At 36.3% G+C, this 27161-nt stretch overlaps 1 non-coding gene across 1 annotated transcript; it reads left to right on the top strand.

Moving 5' to 3' along the window:
* Positions 1 to 24313: 24313 nt before the first annotated feature.
* LOC122238892 lies at positions 24314 to 24422 on the top strand. The gene has a single exon (XR_006218042.1). It is a non-coding gene; the product is annotated as a U6 spliceosomal RNA (small nuclear RNA).
* The last annotated feature ends 2739 nt before the right edge of the window (positions 24423 to 27161 follow it).

The following is a 27161-nucleotide window of genomic DNA, read 5'->3' as shown; positions in this document are numbered from 1 at the left end:
TGATGACCTATATTCACTTGCCTTTCTACACTCCTCCAATCCAACCCTATTCCCAAGATATCCATGAAATGGGAATATGTAAATATCTCTATTTGGCATCTGTATTAGTTTCCTAACACTGCTAAACAAAGTATCACAAACTTGGTGGTTTAAAACAACATAAATTTGTCGTCTCAGTTCTGGAGAATGGAAGTCTGAAATCAAGTAGGTGTATGCTCCTTTCGGACATCTAGGGGAAAAATCCTTCCTTGCTTATTCCTAGCTTCTGGTGGTTGGCTTGCAGTCTTTGGTGTCCTTGGCTTATAGCTGCATAACGTCAATCTCTGCCTTTGTTGTCATATGGCGTTCTCCTTGTGTATCTCTCTGTCTTTGTATGGTCATCTTTTATAAAGATACCAGTCATTTTGTATTTAGGGGCCATGCTACTCCTGTGTGACCTCATATTAACTAATTGCTAGTAACAACTCTATTTCCAAATAAGGTCACATTATGAGGTATTGGGGGTTAAGACTCAAACATATCTTTTTGGAGGGAGTGGGGAACATAGTCAATCCATAAGAGCACCCTTTTCCTTTTTCTGAAAAAAACAGCTTCTTTTTGTGGAAAAATGCTTTTTAGCTATTTCAGTTATCTAGTCTTAGGGTGTGCATCCAGTCTCAGTACTGTTGCTGAATACTCAGTACTCAGTTTAGCTAGTTGTCTTGGAGGTCGAAATGTTGAAATTCAGCAAATTGAATCTGTACCTTTCAGAGTCCTTTCCTAGGATTTTTAAAATTGGATCTGAGAAAAAGATTCAGCTTCTCTTGATGACAAAAGGCATGTGAAATGTGGAACATGCTGACACCTGTTTCCAGACTCATGGAAGTCTGGAAGTCATGGAAGTCTTGAAGACAGAAATCAACAGCAGAGATAAAAGGTGTAAGAGAGCCCCTTTGGCTGCAGTTACGTAAAGACTCTTTTTGGCGTCAGGTGGTTTGAAGAGTTAGTTTTATTTTATTTGCAAAACAAAACGAAACAAAACAAAAGAACAACTACAAAAAACAATAAAATCACCAAAGGACATTCCGCCTTCTGGACTTGGGTGGGTGCCACTATGAAGACTATCTTTATAACACTGTCTCAATGAATTGTTTTAGGGAGAATAGATTTCACATAGAGTAAGTCACTATCCCAGTTAGGGATAATGAGTCCCAAATGAAAGGATTTTCATTTTGATTCAGGCACTAGTTCATTGCATAACTCAGGTAATTTATTTGTTTTCCCTGTGCCTCATATCTATGTTGATACAATAGGAATAAATGTTTGTTGAGTCTAGAGGCATGACTCAATTTATGAGTTAAATATGTTTCAGAGTTTTTTTCTATACCATCTTTGCTACACATACTTTAAAAATTTATATAGAAATTTCCAAAGAAGACATTATCACTTAGATTTATGTTTACATTTTTAAAGGAAGGCCAATTTTTCTTTTTGAAGGAGAGAGAGAGAAAGAGAGAGAGAGAGAGACCACATATGAGTGGGGGAGGGGCAGAAGGAGAAGGAGAGAGAGAATCTCAAGAAGGCTTAGTGCCCAGTGTAGAGCCCAATGTGGGGCTCAATCTCACGACCGTGCAATCATGACCTGAGCTGAAATTAAGAGTCTAATGCTTAATAGATTGAGTTACTTTGGTGCCCCTCAAAGAATGCCAATTCTATCAAGCTGTGTGACCATGAGGACTTGGAGAGAGTTATTAGAAATGAAAAAGCAGATTAATAACAAATTGATGTTATTAAGTGTCCTGTGGTCTAATATATCTTCTCTAGATATTTTTAATTATGAATATATATTTAAAATTATTTCTTTCTGGGGCGCCTGGGTGGCTCAGTTGGTTAAGTGTCCGACTTCGGCTCAGGTCACCATCTCGCGGTATGTGAGTTCGAGCCCCGCGTCGGGCTCTGTGCTGACAGCTCAGAGCCTGGAGCCTGTTTCAGATTCTGTGTCTCCCTCTCTCTCTGACCCTCCCCCGTTCATGCTCTGTCTCTCTCTGTCTCAAAAATAAATAAATGTTAAAAAAAAAATTAAAAAATAAATAAATAAATAAAATTATTTCTTTCTGCATAGACACTTTTATCATAATAAAAGACTTTCTTTAATAATTCAATGTTGCATACTATAATCTTTAATATAGATAATTAGAGAAGGATCTAATATACATTAGTACCTTTACCACTTTCTGAAAAATATAATAACCTTAGAACATTTAATTTTATTTATTCTGAAAGTAGAACAAAATACCAGGATTGCCTTGTAAGCCCCTTTCATTATCCAGAAGAACATTTTCAGTAGCATGAGAATAGTTTCTGTCAATGAGGAGGAGCATAATACTTTAAAGAGAAGGGAAAAAAAAATAGCTTATTCCCTATTATCCTATTATTTATACATTAGAACATATACATCATACATATATATACTATACCTACATATATACATATACACATATAATATATAATATGTATACATATATAAAATGCAATGTTATAGGTAATAAAATAATAGGGAACAAAATATGGCATAATAAAGGATACTTGATTAATCCAAAAGAAGACAGAAAAGGAGAGAAAAGATAGCTAAGATCAGGTGGAACATTAAAAAACAAATTGTAATATTACAAATGCTAAATAATTCAACAATAACATTAAATAAAAATGATCTGAGTGCTCCAAGTAGAAGACTAAAATAATTATATGGCACTTATAAGGTAAACAACTTAAATATGAAGACACAGAGTGACAGAAAGTAAAAGAATGGAAAAATAACCATGCAAACACTAATCAAAAGAAAGCTGATACTACTAATTCATGTTTAAGTCATGAAGCATTATGTTTTTTTTTTTTTAATTTTTTTTTAACATTTATTTATTTTTGAGACAGAGAGACAGAGCATGAACAGGGGAGGGGCAGAGAGAGAAGGGGACACAGAATCTGAAACAGGCTCCAGGCTCCGAGCTGTCAGCACAGAGCCCGACGTGGGGCTTGAACTCACGGACCATGAGATCATGACCTGAGCCGAAGTCGGACGCTTAACCGACCGAGCCACCCAGGCGCCCCGAAGCATTATGTTTTTAAATGTTTATCTTTGAGAGAGAGAGAGTGTGAGAGTGAGGGAGGGACAGAGAGAGAGGAAGACAGGATTCGAATCAGGCTCTGTGCTGATAGCAGAGAGATTGATGTGGGGCTCAAACTCACAAATGGTGAGATCATGACCTGAGCTGAAGTTAGATGCTTAAATGATGGAGCCACTCAGGTGCTCCAAGCATTATTTTTAAGAAGTTCTAGTTCCTATCAAAGAGAAGCATGATATTTAAAGGAAAGGGAGAAAAAAACTGAGCTGGAAAGATAACTGGATGAAATGAAAAGTAGGTAATTGAGATAATCAGTGCTAGAAAATAAAAATTGTAATGGTTGAATTAAAATTCACACCAGAAGAGCTAAAGAAGAAAACAGGGTGGAAAAAGAAATGAGTGAGATGGAGGACTTACTTTAAAAGTTTTCTCAGAAGTAAAGGAAAAAAAGAGAAATGAGGAACAAAAATAATAAGGGAGGCTAATGAATATGGAAAATAGATAATAATTATCTAACTTTTGAATAACTTTCATTTCTGAGGTAGAGACAAAAATAGAACAGAAACAAAATCAGATATAAAAAAACTTTTGATCTGTGTTCCAAGTAAAATCATTGTAAAGCAACTAGTGCTAGAAGAAAACTGGCAACATTTTTCAACACTAAAATTAGAACAGTGTGTTCCAATTGGACAAATGATGGAAGGCGAGACTTAAAATCTCCCAGTGGGTTAAGATAGGCTACATGCTTTCCTAGTTGTGTTTTTTTTTTTTTTTTTTTTTGAACATTTATTTGCTTGGTTAAGCACTTCCAGGGGTTTGTGAAGATAAGGGGATACTGTGATCCTTTCTATAAATAGGCTCAAATGTCTGTTGGACAAAAGCAGGTATAGCAGAGGCCAGTGGAAGTCTCCCATGACTAACTACACTCATTACAACATTGGAGAATGCTTCCCATTCTCTTGTAGAAGCCACTGCTAAAATTCATCCCAAGCTAGTCAACTAGGAGTTGTACATGTGTTCAGCAAATGGTTATAGGAGCCATATCATAGAAGACTCTAACTCTTCAGCAGAAACACACCCCTCTACATAATCTACGCCCCAAAGCATAATCTACTTTGTAAAAATCAGGACATGGATTTCTTTATGACGGCTGAATTGAGTTCCAGCTCTACTGTTATGGCATAGTGGGATTCCATACTCATGGCATCAAGTTTCAGTGGATTTCAGACCTTTAAAGTGACAGAGTTTTAGCTCAAATGCATCAAAGCAAAAAGATGTTGTTTATTCTTATTGTTGTTTTCAATTTTCCCCAGCACCTAGGCAAATGGCAACTGGATGGCGTGAGCACTTATGCACAGAGTTCCAGCTGAGAGTGACATCTCTGTGGTATAAATGAGTCCCAGAGTTGAGAATTTTTGGCTCAGCTAATCCAGTGATAAACACAAGGAATGGTTCATGGACACACATAAGCACACTAATGAATTCTGGAAATACTTGGGAGACAGGAATCTTGTGAAAGACTATAAGAATTGTAATCAAGCATTTTGAACTTGGTGCATTTGGGATATTAGTGTTAATGTTAATGTGACCACATCCATAACCATAAGCTAATAAAATCTACTATTCTTGGGTTATGCAAAGTTAAAAGAACAACAACAACAACAAAACAAACTTCCAGAAACATCTAAGAAGGTATATCAATCAGGGCCCAGTTGCAGGAAACAGAAAACATAACAGCTATGTTAAGCAAAAAAAGATTACGTACAGGGATTGTTATTAGGAGGTCTCAAAGAGTATGCTCTAGGTTAGCTTTTTAGGTAAAAAAAACTCCCTGAACACCATCACTGAACTCCAGGGAGCTAGTACTGATATCATAATTAAGAAGGGGGAAGAATCAGTGGGTCACCACTTGAAAGCTTGTAGATTTCAAACAAGAATAGATAGTATAAGTAAGTATAGGGAACCTGGGTGGCTCAGTCGGTTCTGTCTGACTCTTGATTTTGTCTCAAGTCATGATCTCTTGGGCAGGAGGGTTTGAGCCCTGGCTTGGGCTCCACACTGATAGCACAGAGCCTGCTTGGGATTCTCTGTCTCCCCGTCTGTCTGCCCCTCCCCCTCCCCTGCTCATGCACACTAGCAAGCTCTCTCTCAAAAATAAATAAGTAAACATTAAAAAAAATAGATAGTTATAGCTGCAGGCAAGAATCAAAAAGTTTCCACAACTGCTGCTCAATATTCATATGGTTGGCAGCTGGGTCCCAGAATGCTTCTACAAGGAAGCCCAGTCTATCTGTTGTGTGCTTGGCCATGGCAGGAACCATAACCAAAGGAAGACAGTCTCCTCTTCCACCATCTAAGTGTGATGTAATTTCATCTAACTGGTGAAATGTAATTCAAATCCAGATTCTGCAAAGGAGTTGGGAAAATCTAATTTGTGGATTTCTAGCATTTGCAGTAGAGGAAGATGCACTAAAAGAAGGTTGTAGTACATTTTGAGTTCTATTTCCCATACTGCTGCAGCTAAACTAGTCAACAGCAAAACAATAAAAATCAAGTTGGCTTTTGCAAAACAAAATGCTAGGAAACAAGGGAGGTTCCCTGATAGAATTTCAAAAGGAGAAAGTAGTAACCCAAAAATTATACTTCCCTTGTTTTCTTTCTTTTGTACAAGACATTCTTAAATATACAAGGATTTTAGAAAGGTCACACTGTTCTAAAATAATTACTTAAAGACAATTTTGTTAAAAGATAGATGAATTCAAACAATTTCAAGAAAGGAAAAGTTTTGATATAAAAAGATTTAAAAATTATTTATAGGTTATCTGTTACTAATTGAAATCCCGACCTCAAGGATCTGGTTGGATCATATGTAGTCAGGTGAATTCTGTAGTCCAAGATGGAATTTAGACTGTATGTTTCCTTCAAGTCTTGTTTCTGCCTCTGCTCTTCTGATCATAATAGGAAAAGTCTTTATCTCACAATGTAGATGGAGGCCACTAAAAACCACAATGGCTGTCTTTCTCTGCTTGCCCTTGCTAACAATGTCCAGATTATTTACAGAATTAGGCAGTTGGATACAGTGTTTGTGCTTCTATCCACAAAACCAGAACTGCACAAAGAGAAGTCATTTTTAATGCCAAGGAATTTCAGTCACATTTTTCTGATCTTTAAAGTTCTTGGAAGACTTGAGTCTTTGTAGGCTGTCTTTTAAGTTGGAAAAGATTAATAAACCAACCATAGTAGGTATTATCTATCATCTCTCTTTATATTCTCTTCTCTCTTGTATCTCTGAATATTTTCCTAAAAATCAGTGCCTGCAATATCATCAGCAACATTCACAGCCAAAGGCACAAAAATACACTAATATAAAATAATACCTTTATAAGAATGTTGGGTATGGGTGATTTTTTCTTTTAATTTAACCAAGTTTTTAATTAACTAAAATTAATCAAATTTAAGAAGGCACCATACTATGTTACTAGGATGCCAATTTTGTTCTATCACTCTAAACGACTGGATGGTTAGTCACACACATTAATGAGCAACAAATATGAATATTGGGATTATAGGCAATGTGTGCCTCTCTATAATTTTAATTTTCTTCAATAAACACACATTAACTAGGAGTGCCTGGCTGGCTCAGTCAATGAAGCATGCAATGCTTGATCTCGGGGTTGTAAGTGCAAGCCCTATGTTAGATGTAGATATAACTTAAAAAAATAAAATCTTTAAAAAAATATTCATTAATTTTTTAATTATGATCATAATTTGAAAACTTACTAGTGCTATTTTATTAATGAGCTTTGATGAAAGTCTTGACTCAAAGGAATACAGGAGGACCCCTAATTTCAGAATTGAGTTTTTTCTTTCCTGAACTAGGGAATGGGCCTGTGAATTTTAGCTTTCCAGGGCTCACACCTTTTCATTCAAAATAAGAATAACATTTCTGGAAAATAAAGTATGAAAACCATTTGTTTAGACAGTCTGCATGTTTTAATTTTTTTGCTTGAGGTCAAAGAACCTCAACCTTGTATTCAATCCACTGTGTTTTAATTTGAATCTGAATGACACAGCCATGGTTCTTGTAGAAAGGTAGTGAAATCAGATCTTTAATTGCTTGTTTTTGTTGCCATATTTTAATGTGAAATAAAAGCCAAACAGGGATTCTCAGAGGATTTCTGAAACGTAACTACTACCACACACACACACACACACGATCTTAAAACATAAAAGATTCTAAAAGTTATTACCAAGAGGAGCAATAGGGCTCTTAGATGGAATGTGTATATATATATATATATATATATATATATATATATATATATATTATAAATTAAATTAAATATATATATCCTAGTATTTAAAAACTTCAGTAAAATCAAGTAGGGGCATAAAATACCTTCGTAAATGTTTGTGTAAAGTTGGGTACGTATTCTTTCACTTTGTCACTTACTTATGTCACTTTTTTTTTCAACAAAGACTCACAAAAAAGGAATGAACCTGGTAAGAATGTAAAATGAATAGATTTTCTTCATCTCTCTCATACTTCTCCGTTAATTGCTCTTCATTATCTACTCCTACCACATTCCACGGAGCCTCTTCTATATCTTCTCTTTTCTAAACCTACTTTTTACTAACTGTAATGTTAAAAGTTCTCTGGTAACTGAATTCCTACCAAATTATAGATGACTTAAAAAGATCAAATATAGAGTGCCTGACACTTGCAATTTAAAAGAGGAATTTATAGGACATAGTAGAAAAGAACAGTATCAACAATGAAGGGATATAGATTCAAGAAATGTATGGTTTGATCTTTTCATTTGTTAACTTTTTGACTTTGAATAAATCATTTAAACTCATTGAGCTTTAGTTTTCTTTCATCAAATGAAGGTAAAGAACCTACCTTATAGGGCTACTATGACCAATTGCATTTCATATGAGTTTTTGCACCGAGCCTGTGATATAGTAGGTGCTTGCTAAAGATTCCTCCACTCACCATTGAGTCACTGAACTCAAAGGACGAAAGTTCTAAGGATAGCATTCCTAATGTTACTTGTAACCAGCAGAGAAGACTATTTTGTACTTTTAATCTGTTGGAAGTGATTGATTACAGGCATTGGTGGTAGAGTAAATAACTTTGAGGAGGCTCTTCTAGGCTTTGTTCTATAATTCTATATTTATGTCCATTTAAGTGATCTAACAACCCTATCTAGTTCAGCGATCTTTCACATTTCATGCTTATTTATGTCCTAAAATGATTTCTCATGGAAGACACAACCATGGGATGGGAGGACAGTGTCATAGCATTACCAAAGATTGTTTATGGATAGCTATCCAGTTTAGTTATTCCCATGCTTGGGAATTTCTACAGTGCTCATTTTGACCAGCGATGATGTTTGGGTGCTGCAGAACACAGCTGATGAATACACTTCCTAAGCCTCCCTGTTGCTGAACTCAGCCAAAAAGCTGCACATGAGTCTAAACAGATGTTTCTGTTGTTTAGGCCAATGAAGTTTATAGAGTGCATGTTTATCTTGCAAAAGAGAATGTGGAGAGTTCATTCAGTTTTCAGATCCAATCTTTCTGGAGGTTGGACTGCTTGGTAAAGTTGGAACAGAAACTGGATGAGTACATGAAGTCATTTGGGGGATGTCAGAAAAGATAGTCCCTTTACTACTTGGTAGAAAATAAATAGGACACATGAAAACTGATTTGCCTAAAAATGGTTGATATTTTAAAATTCTGAGCATGAACAACAACAAAAGACAGCCTGTATTTTAATACATTTTATGCTTCTTCAGTATAACTGATATCTAGTAAAATGTCAGTTTAGTCAATACAAAATAAGCACAAAGCATCAGAATTTCCTACACATATTTCATATGATTAGAATAAAATTATCTACACAAGGAGAAAAACATCAAGGAAATGAAAATTTCATATATCATTTATGTGAGTCATCTCTAATTTAAAGTGCTGGCCACAGAAAAAGAAGATTTTACTTGTCCAATTAAGCTTTTGTCTTCTAACAGTTTGAGAAAGGATACAAATATGAAAAGAGTCACAGTGCAGTGCTATGAAATATATATAAGCTCTACCTTGGGACATTTGTCTTTTCGTTGCCAAACGTCAGATCGCCTTCTTATTTTAAGAGGCATGCCAATGTAAATGGTAGGAAGGGCTCTGTTCTTTGTTATAAAGACTGAAAAGAGCAGAAAGTACTCTCTAAATCTTCTCAGTGAAGAGTGTGAGTATGCCACCCAAGTATGATGAAAAGCCAAGGCGAGCACCATGGGCATGTGACCTGTGCCTAGAAGAGTCCCGCCCTCGGTCTAGTGCCCTGCTGTCACTGTCTTGAAATTCGTAATAATTTTGGATAAGGGGCCCCTCATTTTCACTTTGCACTGGAGTGTACAAATTGGATAGCTGGTCCTGCTAAGAGCACTTTTCACTCAACTTGAGAGAGTGATACAAAGTCACATGGGGAGTTGGAAAGGGCTGATAGTGCCTGGAGATGAGCTGAGGATTCGGGGTGCAACAGTGTACCAGTAGTACACCATGTCCACGGAGTGCTGGCAATGCTGATGATCACAGCACGTATCAAGAGACAACTTTCTAAAAAAAAAAAAAAAAAATCAGTCCAAGGCACAATATTAACTGTGCCTTGACTAACTAGCAACAGTATGTATTCTTATCCTTCCTATTGATTATCTGGGCTACTGTAGTGGTCTTCTAGGGCTGCTCTAACAAATAGCAAAAAACTGGATGGCTTAAGCAATGGAAATATATCATCTCGCAGTTCTGGAGACTAGAAGTCTGAAATCAAGGTGTCACAGAGTTGGTTTCTTCTCTCCTTGGCTTCTGGCAGTTGTCTGGAATCCTTGGAATTCCTTGGCTTATTCCTTAGGAGATGCATCACTTCAACTCTCCTTCTATCTTAACATGCATATGGTATTTATTTTCCCTTGTGGGTATCTGTGTCCAAATTTCCGTTTTCTTATAAGGACACCCGTCATATGCGATTTAGGGCTCAACTTGACCCAGTATAACCTCATCTTACCTTGATTACATCTGCAAAGACCTTATTTCTTAATAAGGTCATATTATAGGCTCAGGATGGACATAAATTTTTGGAACACCCTATTCAACCCATTGCAGATGCTAACACCCTTTTTACAAATTCCTTTTCTATCTAAGGTATCCAGAATTTCATTCTGTTATTTCAACCATAAACCCTGATAAGTGTGAGCATACTTTGTAGATTTGGGTTGGTTAGGTAATAAAATATTCTCAGACAAAGTTACATGTGAGTTGCATCCTGAATAAGTATAAATGAAAAAAAAATAGAGTAAGGGGTTGGCATTCCATGCTGACATACAAAGGCACAGAGACTGAAAGATGGCCATTAGTCCTATAGATCTTCAAGTAGTAATAGATGTGGAGGATTTGGGGAGCTGGTGGCAGAAATGGGGGAGTTAGGAACAAGAAACTAAAGAGATGTAAAGGGATCAGACAATAACAGGAACAGCAGCTTGAACTTTATCCACAGGCAATGAGAGCCATATGATAATTCTTACATGAGAGTGATATGAATATATTTATGTTTTGGTAAGGTCCCTCAAGAAACAGGACAGAAGCTGATGCAGAGGGAGATGGAGAGAGGGGACATTGATGAAAAGTCATGCAGTCCAGGAGACAGTATGAATGCAAGTGGGCTGTGGTGATGGTAACATGGAAGTGGATTTTATCTGGAACCTGTGGGACTGATAAACATCTAGATGTGGAAAGTGAGAGAGGGAGAAGGTAGGAATGACTTCAAGGATGAATGATGGTGCCCTTGTTCTCTGACATATTAACTCATTAACTGTTAATTAATCATTAAATTAACCATTTCTCAGTCATTTTGGAAATAAATGTTCTTTAAACCTTGGCCCTATTAAGCATTGTTTGGGATCAGAAAGTTCTTTGCTGTGTATGTGGGAGGGTGTGTTCTGTAAATTTTAGGTTGTTTAATGACGTTTCTGGATCTACCCATCATATGCCAACAGTATTCCTTATCTCAGCTCTCTGTAAATACTATCAGATATCTTGGGGGAACAAAATCACCACCAGTTAGAAATCACTGGATTCATAGGAGGTAGAGTAGGTTAGCGGGGAGAGAGAGATGAGTCTACTTTCATACCTTTTAAGTTCGTCATGCCTGTGGGGCAATGCAATAGATACACTGCATTGCAGCTGGAGAGAAGAACCTGGGCTCACCTTAAAGATCACCTTAAAGATCTGTTCATACCGATTTCAGAATATTAAGTGTGCATGTGATAATTGAGACTTGGGTAAAGGCCAGATTGCCTACATAGAGTTTAAGATCAGAAGACCATGAACAGGTACCTAGGATCCCCAACAGTTGGAGCTAAGGTAAATTGAAGACACTTAGCTTGTCAAAGTGACCAAGAAGGACAGCCTGATAGTGTTTCTTCTCTCCCTTCCCTGTACCTCACAACAAATGTGTATTTGCACAACTCTTCTAATAGTAATTAGTAAACTATTGGGGGAAAAACAAAAACACAAAACAAAACAACAACCCCCCCCCCCAAAAATGGTTTAGGGACCCAAAGTTAGGATTTAAACTACTTGTAGAATTTGGTAAATGGCTGTGGAAAAGGGATGCTATCTCAAAAGTAACTTCAAATTTTAATACTATTTTTTTAAATCACTTCACACTGGAAAAAGTATTAGATGAAAATTTGTAAGAGTCTGTCTTTAAATTTGTGGTACCATATTTTCATTTCTGGACAAATTCTGTGTAATGCTGCCAAAAGTTAAAACTTAAGTACATATTTCTAACCTTTTTAAAGTAACATTTAAAAATAATTAAAATCTCCTAGAGAAATAAGCTATTGGGCAATAGACCCAAACAGAAATTAGCCTTGGAATCTAAGACCACTAATTGATTTCATAAAAATTAACCTTTAAACAGCATTGCGAGTAAAAAGACCCATTTCTCATTGACTGAATGAATCTTTTATTGTCCTTTTGAAATCACAGAAATCATACATGAATATGTTATTGTTGCAAAAGATTCAAACCACACAGAAATATCTAGAAAAAAACATGAATGTCCCCCTTCTCTGATCTGCCACTCCTCCTGCTTTTGCCTCCTTTCCCTAGATGCAACAATTCTCAGCTGTTTGTTGTTCCTCCATCTAGTCCTCTGTGCTGGACACCGAGCACACACCAGTGAATGTGAAACATTGTTCTGCAACTTGCTTTTCTCCCCTTTCCGTATCTTGGAGGTATGAAAGAACCTTTAGCACCATATAAACAGAAAAGGTTTTCTTTCAAAATGAGAGAGTGAGCTAATATAATTAAATCAATCCAACATTTATCACAGAGAATGACAATAATAATTATACCACTACTCATTCAGCTCACTGACATAAAGTCTTTGGAACTCGTTTGAGGGATCACTTTGGTGAAAAGCATGATGGATTTTAAAGTCTCAATATTTAGACTTGATAACTTTAGAGGAAAAATACTGTCCTTCCTCGCATAGCAGCAAGAGACCATGAGAGTGACAGTATTCTGTTTTGCAAAAATTATCTTTTTATTCTATCAGACGTGTGTAGAGGTAACATAGATGTAATTGCCTGCAAAGAAAATTCAGGAAACAAGGTGAAAATACTTATTTCCTTTGGAGGAAAGACGCTTAGCCAATTTCTTATTCTCATTATTTCCGTGCCTTACCCTCTGGGGGAAAAGCCTGGGAATATTTCCTAATGAAAAATTAACTTGGCCGAGGAGGAAACTGTGAGGCTGACCTGACAATTTCATTTTCTCTGTAATTCCGGACACAGATGATGCAAAGAATTCTGCAACGAGGTAACTTTTTAGTAATCCTATAGGAGTATCTTCTCCAAGACTGTTAAAATTAAGCCTGATATTTTTCACCACAGATTTCCTTCTGCAAGCTAGTGCCATTCTGACAACATTATTCATCATCTTGATATAAGCATGGAGTGTTTTCATATCAGAGAAAATTGTTCTATTTATTCCACATAGAGCGCGTCTTTCCGAAATTAGAATAACAGTCTGTTTTATTCCTCGCTGCCATTTATTAGATAAATCCTATGAATAAAATTGCTGTTTGTTTCTGCATAAATTCTCTCTCTGCTATCATTTTCACTTTATTGCTAGTCACATCATTCATCTGGACCCTATTACTCACCCCCTTGGACATTAAGTTCTTCCTTCTCAATGAAATAAGCTGCTCTCAGTATCTTTTCCCCAAGCCAGTATGAAATATTCGCATCAAGTATTAACGGGAAGAGGACTGGCTGGGGATTAAAAAGTCATAGGCCAGAGTCCCAGCTTCACTCCCCCTATCCAAACATGTGACTTTTGGGCAAGCTATTTGTCAGCTTGAGTTTCTTCCTTTATACAAATGGGGGAGAATACTATCTGCACTACCTATATTTCTGTGGTTGTTTGGGGGGGGGGTGGGGAAAGAAGAAAGGTCTGTTTAAAAGACCTTGTCAACCGTAGCACTTTATACAAAGGCAAAATTTTAAAGTGCCAGGCACAGCTTAGGTGCTCAAAGAACATTTTCAAAATGTAAGTTGAATCAATAGCTCACAGTCATCGTTTGCCTCTAGCAGGAGCTTCACAGAGTAAGGGACACTGGGGTTGGGATGAACTCCAGGCTTAAAACCATGTTCTTGTGCCCCTTCCCTAACTTCACCCTCTCAGGGATCAGTCAAGCACATACAAATGGGCTTCTGATGATTATGTCTCAGCTGGTGATTCTGCCACTCTGGACAGAGCTGATTGATCCTAGGGTAGATACTTTTCCCAAGCGAATTAACCAAGACTCTCCTCTTGGAATTTGATCTTTGCCGGGAGACAAACTTTCCATGTTAAAGTGGAATCAATTGTGACCTAGAGAGAAGACCTTTTGAATCATTGTTGCTAACCTGCCCAGCTTTACTCTTGATTCCTTTGCTTCCTAGGTTCCTTCCTAGCATTGAGTACTCCCTAGGATTCTGTGAGATAAATAGATAAAAAAGAAATAACACCTACTTCATAAGGTTGTATTGTGTGCTTACAACAGCGCCTGAAACTCAATAAGGATTCAGTAAGTCTTAGCTGTTGTTATTATTATTAAATTATTTTGTTTTTTTAATGTTTTATTATTTATTTTTGAGAGAGACAGAGACAGAGAGAGAGAGGGAGACCCAGAATCAGAAGCAGACTCCAGGCTCTGAGATGTCAGCACAGAGACTGATGTGGGGCTCGAACCCATGAACTGTGAGATCATGACCTGAGCTGAAGTCTGACGCTCAACTGACTGAGCCACCCAGGTGCCCCAAATTACTTTGTTTTTTAAATTACTTTGAATAATACCTAGCATATATAGAGAGTATTTATATGAATTTTTTCCAGCTTTATTGAAATATAATTGACATAAAATGTGTACGTTTAAACTGTGTTACACGATGATTTGACACACTTATATGTTGCAAAATGATTACCAGAGTAGCTGGCTAACACCTGCATCACATCACATAATTACCATTTATTTTTTATACTGAGAATATTTAAGGTCTACTTTCTTAGCTACTTTCAGACATGTAAGAAAATACTAACTATAATCACTATGCTTAACATTAGATTACCCAGAAGTTATTCATCTTGTAGCTAGAAGTTTGTGCTCTTTTAACTAACATTTTCCCTTTTCTCTCACTGGCTTCCCTGCTCTCCCCACCCCCAGCCCGTGGTAACCACCATTCTAGTCTCCTTTTATATTTATATGAGTCCAACTTGTTTTAGATCCCACATACACGTGAGATGATACAGAATTTGTCTTTCTTTGTCTAACTTATTTCCTTTAGGAGAATGCCTTCAAGTTACATCTATGTTGTTACAAACATTGTTTCAAATAGCAGATGCCCTTTTCTCATGGCTGAATAATATTTCATTGAGTGTATATTGATATACATGTATACCAATTACATATTCTTTATTCATCTATTGAAAGACACTTAGATTGTTTCCATATCTTGGCTATTGTGAATAAAGTTTCACTGAACATGGGAGTGAAGGTAAAATAGATCAGATGATCTATTTTTTAATTTCCTGAGGAAACTTCACGTTGTTTTCTATAGTGGTTGCACCAATTTACATTCCCACCAACTGTGGGAAATGCACCACCAACTGTGCAAAAGTCCACATCCTTGCCAACACTTGTTATCTCTTGCCTTTTTGATGATATTCATTCTAAGAGGTGTAAGGAGATATCTCTTCTTTTCCTAGTTCCTTGAGGTGTAAAGTTAAGTTGTTTAATTTGAGATCTTTCTTTTGTCTTAAGTTAGGCATATAACACTATAAATTTTTGTCATAGAACTGTTTTTGCTGCATTCCATAAATGTTGGTATATGTGTTTTCACTTTCATTTGTCTCAAGATAGTTTTTGACTTCTGTTTTTATTTCTTCTTTGACCTAGGAGCTTGTTATTTAATCACATTTTTGTGAATTTTCCAGTTTTTTCTTAATTGATTGCTAGTTTCATCCTATGATGGACAGATATTTGATATGACTCTTAAGTTTATTAAGGCTTGTTTTGTGGCCTCATGTATGATCTTTCATGGAGAATTTTCCATGTGCACTTTAGAAGAATGCATGTTTTTCTGCCGTAGGATGAAACGTTCTGTAAATGTCTGTTAAGGACATCTGGTTTAATATGTAGTTTAAATCTAATGTTTCCTTCTTGATTTTCTGTCTGGATGATCTATCCATTGTTTAAAGTTGGATATTGAAGCCCTCTACTATCATTGTATTGCTGTTTATGTCTCCTCTCAGATCCATTAATATTTAGAAACTTCTATGTTGGGTACATAAATGTTTACAAATGTTATATCCCCTGGATAGATTGACCCCTTTATTATTATATAGTGACTCCCTTTTTTTTCTTGTTACAGTTATTGTCTTTTATAAGTATAGCTTCTCTTGCTTTCTTTTACCTTCTGTTTGCTTGCAATCTATTTTTCCATCCCTTCAGTTTCAGTCCAAGTGTATCCTTTTTTTTAAACATTTTTTTAAAGTTTATTTATTTTTGAAAGAGAGAGACAGACAGAATGAGCGTAGAGCAAAGAGACAGAGTATCCCAAGCAGGCTCCACACTGTCAGCGCAGAGCCTGATATGGGGCTCAAACTCACAAACCACGAGACCATGATCTGAGCTGAAATCAAGAGTCGGGCGTTTAACTGACTGAGCCACCCAGGAGCCCCAAATCCATGTCTTTATCCTTTAAGTCTTTATCCTTAAAGATGAAATGAGTATCTTATGGGCAACGTATAAGTATTTTTTAAATTAATTTAGCCGCTGTATATCTGTTGGAGAATTTAGTCTATTTACATTGAAAGTAATTATTAATAGTTATGGGCTTACTATTGCCATTTTGTTCATTGTTTTCCGATTGTTTTATAATCCCTTTGTTCCTTTCTCTTTTGTTCTGTTCTTTTTTGATTTGGTGATTTTTTTTTGTAGTGATATGCCTTCATTACTTTCTCTTTCTCTTTTATGTAACTACCATAGGGTTTTTCTCTGTGATTATCATGGGAATTACATAAAATATTTTATATCTATATCTATTTTAAGATGAAAAAAATTAACTTCAGATACTTATAAAAGCTCTACATACTCCCCCACGTTTTATATTTTTGATGTTACAGTTTACATCTTTTACATTGTGTATCTATTCACAAATTATTGTAGTTATGGTTATTTTTGATACTTTTCTCTTTTCACCTGTATAAACTAGAGTTACAAGTCATTTACCCACCATCATTACAATATTAGAGTATTCTTTACTTAACTATATTTACCTTTATCATTGAGTTTTATACTTATGTGTTTTCCTGGTAACAATTACCATCTTTAAATTTTATTTGAAGCACTGACTTTAACATTCTTTGTAAGGCTGGTCTAGTAGATGAACTCCTCAGCTTTTACTTGTCTGGAAAATTCTTTATCTCTCCTTCCATTTTGAAGGACAGTTTTGCCAGATAGAGTATTCTTGGTTGGCAGGGTTTTTTGTTTGTTTGTTTGTTTGTTTGTTTGTTTGTTTGTTTGTTTTTTCTTTCTTTCAGCAATTTGAATATATAATGCCACTGACTCCCTTTTGGCCTGCAAAATTTCTGCTAAAAAACTTACTGGTGGTCTTATGGGGGACGGGGGAGGATTTCCTTTTATGTAACAAGTTGCTTTCCACTTGTTGCTTTTAAGATTCTCTTTTAGTCTTTTGACCATTTAATTACAATGTGTCTCATGAGTCTCTTTGGAATTTTTTTTTTAATTTTTTTTTTTTAACGTTTATTTATTTTTGAGACAGAGAGAGACAGAGCATGAATGGGGGAGGGTCAGAGAGAGGGAGACACAGAATCTGAAGCAGGCTCCAGGCTCTGAGCTGTCAGCCCAGAGCCTGACACGGGGCTCGAACTCACAGACTGCGAGATCATGACCTGAGCCGAAGTCAGCCGCTTAACCGACTGAGCCACCCAGGCGCCCCTGGAATTTTTTTTTAAATTAAGTTTTCTGGACTTTCTGGGTCTGGATAGGTTTCTTTCTCCATGTTGATAAAAGTTTTCAGCCATTATTTCTTTGAACTAGCCTTCTGACCCTTTCTTTCTTTCTTCCCCTTCTGGGACCTTTATAATGGGTAAATTGTTCCTCTTGATGGTGTTTCAAAAGTCCCTTAAGCTATCTTCCCTATTTATATTTTGTTTTATTTTTATGTTTTCACTTCTCAGATTAATTGAGTTTCACTGCTTTGTTTTCAGGTTCACTGATTTTTTATTGTGTTTCATCTAGTCTGCTATTCAACCTGAATCCCTTTATTAAATTCTTCAGTTCAATTATTATATTCTTCAGGTCTTGATTTGTTTTCTACTTTTTTTTTTTAACTTTTTAAAAATGTTTATTTGAGAGAGAGAGAGAGAGAGAGAGAGCAAGTGGAGGAAGGGCAGAGAGAGAGGGAGACACAGAATCTGAAGCAGGTTCCAGGCTCTGAGCCATCAGCACAGAGCCCAATGTGGGGTTCAAATTCCCGAACCTTGAGATCATGACCTGAGGTAAAGTCGGATGCTTAACTGACTGAGCCACCCAGGCACCCCTGTTTGGTACTTTTTCATATTTTCTATCTCTTCTTTGAAATTTTCACTTTGTTCATGCATTGTTCTCCTGACCTCTGTGAGCATCTTTATGGTTGCTATTTTGAATCCTATTTTAAGTAAATCACTTCTCTCCATTTTATTGAGGTCTATTTCTGGAGTTTAATTTTGTTCTTTTGTTTGAAATATATTCCCCTATTTCTTTATTTTTCTTGGCTCTCTGTGTTGGTTTCTGTGCATTAGATAAAGTAGCCACCTCTCCCAGTCTTGACAGAGTGCTCTTGGGTAGGAACAATCTCATCAATCAGTCTGACCTGAGCTTTTCATTTTTCTCTTAAACTCCTGTGAATGCCTAAGTCATCTTCATTGTTCTAAGTGCCTCCCAGTATTAGAGGGTGTGCTCAGACCCATCACTGTCCTAAAGGGGAGGATCGCAGTTAGCACCTAGATTCCAGTTGATTGGAAGCTAGACCCTCAGACAGCAGCAGGAAAGTATACAGTTAAACCCCTTCCTGGGAGAACCTGAGAAGTAGGCATTTTTGCTGCTCTCCCTATGCTTTGCCCAATTGTAAAGCCATGGGAGGAGGGGAGTGCTTCTGTTTTTATTAAGAACTTTTTTTGTTTATTTGTTTGCTGTAGTCCTGTGGTACTAATGAATGCATACTGGCTGTCAGAACCCATGATCCAGGGGCCTGTGCTCTGGGCAGCAACTGGAAAATCTGGGGGTACCAGATGTGTGAACAAGCTCTTTCTAGGGAGATACTGACTACTGAAGTAGGCTAGAGGGAGAGGACAGAGATGTCCCCAGGCTTCCCTAGTCTCTGGGGATGATGTCATTCAGTCCCAAGATATGTTCTAAATTAGAAGCTTGATCCTTGGGCAGCAGCTTTCAAAGTATGCAAATAGACCTCTTTCAGGGAAAGACTGGGATATGGGTGTTTCTGTTTGTTCTTTTTGCTCTGAGCTGTGGGAGAATAGTCAGTTAAGAACTGCTTCTTTGTTTGCAACAGTCCTATGGGACTCCTGAATGCAACCCCCACTGGCTGTCAGGGCCAGGTGACCCAGGATCCCAACCCTCGGATGGCAGCCACTGAAGCTGGGGTACAGATATGCACAGAAGCTCCTTTCATAGAGATACCGCTAATATGGAGTGGGCTAGAGGGAGAAGGCAAAGGTGTCCACTGGCTTCCCTGGTCTCCAGGGAGGATGGCAGTCAGCCCCTAGATGTGTGCTAAATTAGAAACGTTATTCTTAGTAAGCAGCTTTTAATGTATGCAAATAGAAGCTTTTCAGGAAAAGACTGGGAAGACTGAGACGTGGTATTTTTTGCTGCTCCTACACTGAGCTCTGGGGGATAGCCATGATGAGTCCTCTAGAGCCCATTAAGAACTGTTCCTATGTATCCTATAGGATACAAACCTAGTGGGTCTTGTGGATGCAAGCCCCATTGATTTGCAGAGATAGAAGTTTTGGTGTCCCTCATGTGCAATTCTTAAATGTTGGGATGCTGGATATGGGGTCCAAATGCTTCACTCCTTGGGGAGAAACTTGGAGTTGGAAATTCTGTCCTGATTGTATGGTTGCTGTGCCAGGGGTGGGGTTAATAGTGTGTCTCAGCCTTTCCTACCCATTTTGATGTGGATGTTCTTTGTTCATCTGATATATAGGAGTCACGCAGTTTCTGGATTTCTTTCAGAGGGAATTTCTTAATGTATAGCTGTACATTTGATATGTCTGTAGGGGGAGAAACTTCATGGGCCTCCCATGTTGCCATCTTGGACAGGATCCACAAATTGAATGTTAGTTTTCATTAATGGTACTCAGTCTATACAGCTGGTTTTGAGTAATAAAATAATTAGTTAATGCATGTAATTTAGTTAGTATAGTGCCTAGCATGCTTAATAATTGTCCTTAATAATTATTTACTATTATTTGTAGTATATGAATGCTCCCATAAGTGACAAACTATATGTATTGTATTGTCTTTTTTCAACACACTTTGTTTCAAAATTTTCACCTTCGTGCATAGAGAGTAACTTCATTTTCTTAAAACTGCTGAATGATGTTAGTTTTTCCTTTATGGGCATTTAAGAAGCTTTAACTTTTCAGAAAATTTAAGAAAAAAACCCTTAAAATATGCTGTCTTGTACATGCATGTGGCTGTCTTATAGCATAGAGATCTGGTATGACAGTTACTGGATCATAAAGCATATTTAACATTAATAAATTGTAGAAATTGCTCATTAAAGTAATTGTTCATTAGCTATTATGGCTGTGTGTTTTTCTGTCATCTTACCAACATGTGAGGTTACCAAATTTTGAAATATTTGCCAATAATACTTTATGAGCTCATTGCTTTAATGTGCATTTCCTTGATTACTACTGAGAAACACTTTTGTTTATTTAGTTTATTGGCTCTTTGTATTTCCTCTTTTGTAAACTGCCTGTTTTCTTTTTGTTTATTTGGTATCTGATTTCGAAAGTCTGGTTTCCTCTTGAAAATATTGGAGGATTTTTTGAGAAGGCGGAGAATATTACTTTCTCTTTTAGACCCATAAATTTTGGGTGTACAAGAGTGACAATGAATTATTTTAGAACAATATTTCAAATTGGAATTCTAATGAGCTCTTAATTATAAATTAAAAACAGTATTACTAAAAGGCGTCAGCAGCATCAGCCTCACTCAGAGGAAATTTTAGATGTGTGCATTTTCAGGTCCTTCTCTGACCACTTTACCAGGAGCTCTAGGGGTGGAGCCCAACTAGTTGTGTTTTAGTTTAACAAGCTCCCAGGTGATCGAAAAGCAGTAAACTAGACCATTGAAAGATTCTTTTAATCACCATAAGATTATGACTGTTTGTCTTATATTACTTAGTGATGTTAACATTTAAAAATTTTATTGGTATACACAACAACTTGGATGAATCTCAAAGGAATTATATGGAGTGAAAAAAGTCATTCCCACACATACTGTATGTTTACATTTATATAACATTCTTGAAATGACAATATTATAGAAAGAGAGAACAGGTTAATTGTTGCTAGGAGTTAGGGAGTGTAGAGTACGGTAAAGGGCTGGTAGATGGGGGTGATAATAAAAGGAAATAACCAGGAATTGTTGTACTGTTGGAACTGTTCTGTATCTTGACTGTGATAGTGGGCACACAAACTTACACATGTGATAAAATTCATAGAACTGAATACACACACACACACACACACACACACACACACACACACATAAACACAAACACACACAAATGAGTGCAAGTAAAACTTGGGATATCTGAATAAGATCTGTGTATTGTATCAGTTTCAGTATTCTGGTTGTGATAGTATACTACAGATGTGTGAGATGTTACCATTGGGGAAAAATTGGGTAAAGGATGGAAAGGATCTTTCTGTCTTTTTACAACTTACAACTAGAACAACTAATTCTACAATTATCTGAAAATTAAAAGTTCATTAAAAAACAACAGAAGTTTTATTAGGTTTAATTGTTACCATTCCTCCAAATATTGATAGGAAACTGGGAAAATGGCTTATTGTCATTTTCACTCTGAATTTGGCAAATTATTTCAATTCTATTAGTAATATGTTTAAAGAATTAAAAACAAACAAATGAACAAACATGCTAGATTTAGAACATTTAATTTCCTATTGAAAAAAATTTTTTTTAATTTTAAACATGGTTTTTTAGAGAGACAGAAGAATGTGAGTGGGGGAGGGGCAGAGAGAGAAGGAGACACAGAATCTGAAGCAGGTTCCAGGCTGTAAGCTATCAGCACAGAGCCCTACATGGGGCTCGAACTCATGAGCCATGAGATCATGACCTGAGTCAAAGTCAGACACTTAACATCTGACTGAGCCACCCAGGTGCCCCGAAAACATAGCTTTAATTCTTCTGTAAACAATGTATCTCTAATCTTTAAATCTTATATTAATTATTCCTACATAAAATAATATAAATGTATAAAACACAGAAATGCTTAAAGAGGAAAAAATAGCATATATTTTGTTTTTTAACCTTTAGCGTTTAGGTTTAGGTGCTTTTCTATTTGAGTGACAATCCTCCTTGGAGAAATAAAAACATAACTGAAACACAGTTGAGTGCAATTTCTACAAAACAGACATAAGAGCCATGGGAACTCTTAACTACAGATGGGATGCAGTTTTCAAATAATTACAAAATGAGGTTGCTCAATAATCCCAAACTCCTAAACACTCACACCACTAATTACAGATTCCAAGAGGAAGAGTGTTCATGGATCTTTTGGTAAGTCATTGCAGTTTTCATGTTGACACAATTTCCCATACAATCAACCTAAAATACTCCAGGTTACCAATTTCGTTTCTTTTTCTCCCCAGAACTCACCTGGGAGCTCTTATGTTGTACCTATTGGAATCCATTTATTTTGTCCCCTTCCTAGAACTTTGATCTGGGTACTATTGATTTTGATTCATTGGCTGACAGTTTTAGACACTGATTGAACATTTATTTCAGGCTTGGATGACACACATTAACACAAACTCTTCACCCATGAACCATTAAAACAGTCAGTAAAAGTTGAAAGATAAAAGAAAGATGGTGCTATGTTCTATTTGTAGCCTTCATTTCCTCTATTTGGCTAGCTTGTTCCTGGGTTGGTCAGGGTAGGATTCACTCCATTCAATGTCCTCTTTCACCTGGGACTTAAGAGCTGACACAAAAATTTACCAAGACTGTTAATAGAATTTATTATATTTAGAATTCTTAAACTACAGTTATTAATTTCAAAAGTTGCTTAGTAATTTTCACAAATTAACTCATTTTATATATATATATGTATATACATATATATATGTATATACATATATATATATAATCTCCAACATGTGATTTATTGTTGTTTATTTCCATTCAGCTTTTCGTGTTCCCTAGTGTCCTAGAGGAGTGCGTTACTGTCTTAGCAATGTATACTTGGTGAGTGTAGCATAGAAACTGGAAGAAATATGATTTAGTATCTTTGCTTTGGGATGAATTTCCTCAGTTGGATTCTGTTCTCAGAAAACTTTTGGAAGCACATTTAGTGGTGTGTAGTTTGAGGGAAACTGCACTGCACTAACTACTCAAAAAATAAGAATATCTTTATATCCTTGAAATTTGAGAACAACTTTTATTTGTAAGTCTATGTGTTTTTCCCTGTATTTGGGGCATCTCTTCATTCTCCAGCAACAGGAAAGTTCCTAACATGGGCTTTGACCTCTTTTCAAAACCATAGGGAGAGAAGCAGTCTTTTATAGTTCCTGTATACTGAGTCATACCATACCAAGTTCTGGTGCCAAAAATCTGTACTAGACTCACTTTCATTAACCAGTCGCTCCAAACAGGTCATTGAAGGGCTCTTGGAATTATGATTTATGGTATTTCATGCAGTGATACAAAAAATGCTGGACTGAGTTCAGAAACAAGGGTCAAATGATGACAATGAGAGCAAACAATTTCAGATTGTTTTAGTTGTAGCTGACTACCAGGAAGCTGGGAGAGAATGTGTATCTGGGAGAACTAAGCAGTCATATGGTCATAACTAAGCCAGCCTTCTATGTATATATGTATGTTTGTATGTATCTATGTATGTATGTATCTATGTATGTTATGTATTCATTCATTCATTCATTCATTCATGTGGAAGGACAACACTTGATTACTTGGAGAAAAGGCTAACATATTTCCATCTTCCTCCTAAAATGTTTAGTTATAAACACTGGGAAAGAGCTCCTTTTGGCCATTGATTTCCAAGGAGTGGTAAGACTCAATTTTGTGAGCTGATTAAAAGCACTAAATATTTGTGGTCAAGGATAGAGTGACCCTATGATGCTTCAGTGCTGATGTTAGACTGCTCTATGCTTTTGCTGTCATATAGTGCAATACAGTTTTCATTCTCTTGTTTCCAAAATAATACAGTATTTCTGTATATCACTGCGCCGCCTTTTTTCTTATCATTATTTGTCACTGTTTGGATCCTTCCTCATTTTTAGCTAATGTAGTCTTTAAGATTCACTAACAAGTGCTCACTTCAGCAGTACATATACCAAAATTGGAATGATTTAGAGAAGATTAGCATGGCCACCCTGTGCAAGAATGACATGCAAATTCTTGAAGTGTTCCATATTTTAAAAAAATCCTTGGGGGCACTTGGATGGATCATTGGGTTAAGCACCTGGCTTCCACTCAGGTCATGATCTCACAGTTAGTGAGTTTGAGCCTCGCATTGGGCTCAGTGCTGACAGCTCAGACCCTGCAGCCTGCTTCAGATTCTGTGTCTCCTTCTCTCTCTGCCCAACTCCCGCTTATGCTCTCTCTCTCTCTCTCAAAAATGAACAAATGAACAAAGTTAAAAACAAACAAACAAACAAACAAAAACCTTGGGGCACCTGGGTGGCTCAGTCTGTTGAACATCTGACTCTTGATTTTGGCTCAGGTCATGATCTCACAGTTCACGAGATGGAGCCCTGCATCAGGCTGTATGCTGACAGTGCAGAACCTGCTTGAGTTTCTCTCTCTCCCGCTCTCTCTGCCCCTCCTCCACTCATGCATGTGCTCTCTCTCTCTCTCTTTCTCAAGATAAACAAATTTTTTAACAAAAGTAAAGTAACATGTTGAAAGAGAAAAAGATAATGGTTCCAAAAGAGCCTTAGATCTTCTAGATGATCAAAAAATCTTAAATATTTTTTAAAAACTCTTACATTACTGGTCTTTAAGTTGAAAAGGAAAAAAATATGTATCCATACTTTTATGAAATAAAGAGAAAATAGCCATTATATGACCTGTTTCTTCTGTCCAGTTTCTGACAGCATGATCCACATTAGCACCTCTCTCCCATTCTACTTCAGGCAGATTTTTCACAGGCTTTTCTCTTATCTAAGCCTGTCTAAGAACCTTACCTTTATTTCTGTTATTTTATCTAATTTGGGACATAAGAAGGGTCAGAAACAAACAAAAAGAGCTGCCAAAGACATAATAGAAACTTTTGTCCTTTTCCTGATTTGGAACAGTCCTACCCACTAAAAGTAATATAAATTAAAATGCAATGAGTCATCCTTTTCCATCATTTGCATGAGTACCACACCTGTTGTCCACCTTTGCAAGAAAGGTCACTTGCTGAAAATGATGATTCATGCCTCCCACCCCTCTTCAAGGACTTTCTAGCTGTCTATGCTCATCAATAGCATCCATAAAATTAATTCCACCTGGCACTAGCTCTAGAAATCACTAGACCTGTGCCTCTGACCAAGGATCTTCTTATCTGACTTAAACTCTCCTAGTAACTCAGGCATGTGATGCTGACTCCAAGTACCCTGGAAGGAGCCTTGGAATTCAATATGTGTAAAGCAAGCCACACGTGATTTGTTAGCAATAGAATAGGCAACCATCATGCAACATCTATCATTCTCTGTCAAAATAAAGTGAATTTCTTCTATTATTGTTTAATAGTAGTTAATAGTGTCATGAAATTTAGATTTTTAATTTGTTTCTTTGAAAACCATTAAAACTGTGGAGAAATAACAATGGTTATCGTGCATTACATGGCTGGCCACTACTGTGTTAGGCGCTTTAATTAGTGGTCTTCTTTGACCTCACCCAAAGAGATAAATGCTACAGTCTCCTTTTTTTTTTTTTCCTTCCGGAGGTAAACCTGATGTTTAGAGATTAAATAATTTATCATCATGCAGTTACTAAGAACTAAAGGAGTAACTTGAATCAAAGACTTTCATTCTCCAAAGTCTGTGTTCCTTCCCACTTTGCTCAAGAAACAGTTATACTAATTCTAAATCTGCTTAACAGAATTTGTGATAATTTAATCAGGCCAGCCATGCACCTTTGTACTCTGAGGATAAATCTGTTAATTCAACAAATATTTACAGTGAGAGTTATGTACCAATTGATTAATTTTTTTATAAGTTCTTCAAATATTTGTCAATTTTATTAATTTGGAACCTGTTTTGGAAGATAATACTCATTTCCCAAGTGGAAATCAAAGACAGTGATTTCATCTATTGCCAATTGTAGAACACTGAGCCCATTAGAAATATTTAATATACTGTTTCTTCTTTTAGTCCTGAGTTTGAATATGAAGTATATTTCTCTTTGAAGAAGACTTTTAAAATATTGTAATTCCAAATTGTCACCAAAAGATAAAGTCATTACTATTGAAATATTTTGAAACTAAACTAAACACTTAGATTTTATAATAGTTTCAAAACAAAATAAATGGATGTCTGGCTTGAAAATCCTCTAAGCAGACAAAACCATTTAAACCATGTAAGCAAAACTAAAACCATGTAAGCAAAACATGTAAACAAAACTAGTTTAAGTCATGAACATAAGCAAAATTTAATTTACTTTTATAAATATATTGCTCTGATAATCATAAAAGAAACTTAGGCCATATTCCTAAAATGCTGTAAGATAATCACTTTTAACCAATCCTCTGCTGTCTAGAAACCCATGTTGTAATAACTGATCCTAATTTTCACTCTATAAGCCATCCTGCGATGTCAGACCTCTGAGCTTTTATACACATTGGTTTGAAGACTCCTGGTTTTTAGTTTTATTTTATTTTATTTTTTAATTTAATTTTTTATTTTTTTAATTTACATCCAAATCGGTTAGCATATAGTGCAACAATGATTTCACGAGTAGATTCCTTAATTTCCCTTACCCATTTAGCCTATCCCCCCTCCCACAAGCCCTCCAGCAACCCTCAGTTTGTTCTCCATATTTATGAGTCTCTTCTGTTTTGTCCGCCTCCCTGTTTTTATATTATTTTTGTTTCCCTTCCCTTATGTTTATCTGTTTTGTCTCTTAAAGTCCTCATATGAGTGAAGTCATATGATTTTTGTCTTTTTCTGATT

This window comes from Panthera tigris, chromosome B2 (assembly GCF_018350195.1).
Source record: "Panthera tigris isolate Pti1 chromosome B2, P.tigris_Pti1_mat1.1, whole genome shotgun sequence".
In the NCBI taxonomy this organism is placed as follows: Eukaryota; Metazoa; Chordata; class Mammalia; order Carnivora; family Felidae; genus Panthera; species Panthera tigris.
Note: the sequence above shows the minus strand (reverse complement) of the source record. Positions and strands in the feature narration are given on the sequence as shown.